Raw genomic sequence first — 4,765 nt, 5'->3', positions numbered from 1 at the left:
GGCTAGAGTGCACTGGTACATTGTTGGCTCAGGGCAACCTCTGTCTCCCAGGTTTAAGCGATTGTCCTGCCTCAGCCTCCCAAGTCGCTGGGATTACAGGTCCTCACCACCATGCCCAGCTAATTTTTTTTTTTTTTTAAGTAGAGACAGGGTTTCACCACATTGGCCCAGCTGGTCTTGAACTCCTGACCTCAGGTGATCCACCTGCCTCAGCCTCCCAGAGTGTTGAGATTACAAGCGTAAGCTACTGCACCAGGCTGAAACTGTACATTCTTAAACAGCTGCTCTCCATTGCCCACTTCCTGCAGTCCCAGAGGGGCTATATTTTAAAGAAACTAAAGAGAAATCCTTCAAGCAGAGAAACCTGTGCAACAAGCCTGGTCCCTCATGTTTCTGGAACCTCCTGCTAATAGCTGGTTTAAGATAATTCAACTCTTTCAAAGATGAATGATGTGAAGGGATAAAACCAATTTCTGTAAGATGGCACTATAAACAAAGTATGTAGAAGAAGAGAAAAAAGTCTTTACACTTGAAGAAAATGTTTTAGAAAGAATTGCCATAAGGCAAAAGAGAATAATAACCTAATTCTTTTTTTTTTCTTTGAAACAGGGTCTCGCTCTGTCACCCAGGCTGGAGTGCAGTGGCATCATTTCAGTTTACTGCAACCTCCATGTCCCAGGTTCAAGCGATTCTCCTGCCTCAGCCTTCCAAGTAGCTGGGATTACAGGCGCCTGCCACTATGCCTGGCTAATTTTTGTATTTTTAGTAAGGACAGGGTTTCACCATGTTGGCCAGGCTGGTCTTGAACTCCTGACCTCAGGTGATCCACCCATCTCAGCCTCCCATAGTGCTGGGATTACAGGCGTGGGTGACGAGAGTGAAACTGCATCTCAGAAACAAACAAGCAAACAAAAAATGAGAAAACCATTTCAGGAGTGAAGACTAAATTACAAAGACCCTAAAAGTGAATAGACTACAGAAAGCATAGTAAGAGACAGGTAGGTTAATAGTAAAAGGAAAATAAAATGAGGTGGAAAGAAAAAGAAAACTATCTCAAGAGATTAGAGATAAATTTTATCCATAGGAGATAGACAGACAAAAGATATTTAATATATACACATTTGAAATTTCTGAAGAAGAAAGTCAAAACATGGAATAGGTGCAGCTCTGGCACAGTGAGAAGTTAGACTCCTCTACATACCCCTAGGAAAGAGGCTGAATACAGGGGGCTGAGGAGCAACAGCCCACAGACCCTACTTCCATGGCACCTTACTTGCTGGAATTCCAAGTCAGTGAGATAAGGTAAGACTCAGTGGCTTGGAATTCCAGCCAGCAAACAGTAGCGGCATTGCATCTCAGGGGTAGTGGCTGGAGGGGTGAGAGGGGTGGGCCACCATCTTTGCTGTTTGGACATCTTATCCATTCCAGCCTTCAGGCTTTGGAGAGTGTGAGTCCACCCAGGGTGGAAAAGATCCCTCGGCACAACACAGCTGCTCTACCAATATGTGGCCAGACTGCTGCTTTAAGTGGGTCCCTGATTCCCTTTCTCCTCATTGGGCAGGACCTCCCAACTGGAGCTTCCAGCCACCCCCGCCTGAGCGCTCCAGCTGACAGAGATATGAATTCCCCCTGAGACAGTGCTCCCAGAGGGAGGGGTGGGCCACCATCTTTGCTGTTTGGGTGACTTAGCCGTTCCAGCCTTTAGGCTTTGGAGTGCCTGAGGCACCTGGTGGCTGAAGCAGATCCCCAGCATAGGACAGCTACTGGACCAAAACATGGCCAGTCTGCTTTTTAAAGTGGGTCTTGATCCTGTTCCTCATTACTAGATGGGACCTCCCAACCAGGGTCTCCAGCCACTTCCTACAGGTGCCTTTGGGTTGGCAACAGGTCCATACTTCCCTGGGACAAAGCTCCCAGAGAGAGGAACAGGCTGCCATCTTTGCTGTTTTGCAGCCTTCACTGGTGACACCTCTAGGTTCTGGAAAATCCAAGATAACTAGGGGACTGGAGTGGGCCCCAAGCATACTGCAGCAGCCCTACAGAAAAGTGGTCAGACTGTTACATTGGTGCCCCTGCCCATATCTCCTCACTGGGCAGGTCTTTTGGGCCTGGGCCTCCAACCATGCCTACCAGAGCTATCAAGCCAGTATCAACCCAGCAACTCCCTGGACAGAGCCTCCGGAGGCAACTGAAAGCCTCTCTGCCACTGCCTCTGCAGAGGAACTGCCCTTGCCACCCTCAGACTAATGAAGGAATAAAGACCCTAAGTGCTTTATCCATACCCCCAACAAGTTGCAGTTGACCTAAGGAGAGGAGGTCAGTTCATCTCCCATGAGTCCCATACTATTGGCCCCACCACCTGACTCATCAGTAGACAAGGAACCCCTGGCTTGGGCCCAGAGCACAAACCCTCCATCTTGGACTGATTGCACTGAGCAATGACTGACCTGCATTTCTCTTGGGCGGAGCCCCCAGGAGTCAGGCAAACTACCCTTGGCCACCACCACTACTGCTGCCTCTAAGCTAGGGAAGAAACATAAACACTGAGATTGCCCCAGAGCTGCAGAGGGAAGCCCGGGAGTGCTAAGTCATGAACTACAGCCAGCACTTAAGGGGGAGAGGAACTCACACTTTCAGAGCACTGAGAGGGAACACAACTGTGAGGAAACATAAGGAAGTCACACAACTGAGCAAGAATCTATCAACTGACCAATAAGCTTTAGTGTCATCTGCTGGATCACACTGCAAAGCTTCAACACTAAAAAAATCTTACCAACATACCCCACCCTCTGAAACCAGAGACAAGAAGTCAGCTTCAAATAAAGACCCTACGTAAAGCCATGGCCTGATGAAAACGTCCAGAAAAGAAGTCTATTGACTGTACACAATCTACACTGCAGATAAAGGAACACCCACACACAGAGATGAGAAAGAATCAATGCAAGAACTCTGGTAACTCAGATTTCCAGAGTGTCATGTGTCCTCCAAGCAACTGTAGTAGTTCTCTAACAAGATTCCTTAGCCAGTCTGAGCTGGCTGGAATGACAGAAATAGAATTCAGAATATGGATAGGAACAAAGATCATTGAGATTCAGGAAGATGGCAAAATCCAATCCAAGGAAAATGAGAATTACAATAAAATAATACAGGACCTGAAGGATGAAGTAGCTGGTACACAAAAGAAGCTAACAGGTCTGACAGAGGTGAATAACACAATGCGAGAATTTCACAATGCAATCACAAGTATTAATAGCAGAATAAACAGAGCTGAGGAAAGAATCTCAGAACTTGAAGACTGGTTATCTGAAATAAGACAGTCAGACAAAAATAAAGAAAAAAAATAAAAATGAATGAACAAAACCTCTGAGAAATACAGGATTATGTAAAAAGGCCACATCTATGAATCACTGGCATCCCTGAAAGGGAGGGGAGGAAGGAAACAACTTTGAAAATATATTTCAGGATGTTGTCTGTGAAAACTTTCCCAACATTGCTAGAGAGGCTAACAGTCAAATTCAGAAAATACAGATAACTCCTGCAAGATTCTACACAAGAAGATCTTCTCCGAGACACATAATCCTCAGATTTTTCAAGGTTGAAAAGAAAGAAAGAATGTTAAAGGCAGCTAGAGAGAAAGGGCAGGTGACCTACAAAGGGAACCCAATCAGGCTAACATCAGACCTCTTAGCTGAAATCCTACAGGCCAGAAGAGATTGGGGGCCTATATTCAACATAGTTAAAGAAAAAAATCTTCAACAAAGAATTTCATATCCAGCCAAACTCAGCTTTCTAAGTGAATGAGAAATAAAAGCCTTTTCAGATAAGCAAATGTTGAGAGACTTCATTACCATCAGATCTGCCTAAAAGAGATCTTGAAAAGAGCACTAAATATAGAAAGGAAAGGATGCTACCAGCTAATACAAAAATGCACTTAAACATACACACCAGTGTCACTGTAAGGCAACCACACAAACAAGCCAACATAACAACCTGCTAAAAGCACAATGACAGGATCAAATCCACACATATCAATACTAATCTTAAACATAAGCAGGCTAAATACCCTACTCAAAAGGCACAGAGTGGCAAGCTGGATAAAAAAGCAAGACCCAATGGTATGCTGTCTTCAGGAAACCCATCTCACACATAATGACACTCATAAGCTCAAAATAAAGGGATGGAGGAAAATCTACCAAGCAAGTGGAAAACAAGGGCATTACATGATGGTAAGGGGTTCAATTCAACAAGAAGACCTAACTATCCTAAATCTATGTGCACCCAACACAGGAGTATCAAGATTCATAAAGCAAGTTCTTATAGACCTACAAAGAGACTCAGACTCCCACACAATAATAGTGGAAGACTTCAACACCCCACTGACAGTATTAGACAGATCACTGAGGCAGAAAATTAACAAAGATATTCAGGTTCTAAATTCAGCACTGGACCAAATGGATACAATAGATTTTTACAGAAGTCTTCACCCAAAAACAACAGAATATACATTCACATTGCCATATGGCACATAATCTAAAATTGACCACATAATTAGGCATAACACAATCTTCAACAAATGTAAAAAATTGAAATCATAATAACACACTCTTGGACCACAATGCAGTAAAAATGGAAGTCAATACAATGAAAATGGCTGAAAACCATACAACTTCATAGAAATTACACAACATGTTCCTGAATGACTTTGGTAACTTTGAAATTAAAGCAGAAATCAAGAAGTTCATTGAAAATAATGAGAACAAAGATA

This window comes from Macaca nemestrina, chromosome 3 (genome assembly GCF_043159975.1).
Source record: "Macaca nemestrina isolate mMacNem1 chromosome 3, mMacNem.hap1, whole genome shotgun sequence".
NCBI lineage: Eukaryota > Metazoa > Chordata > Mammalia > Primates > Cercopithecidae > Macaca > Macaca nemestrina.
Note: the sequence above shows the minus strand (reverse complement) of the source record.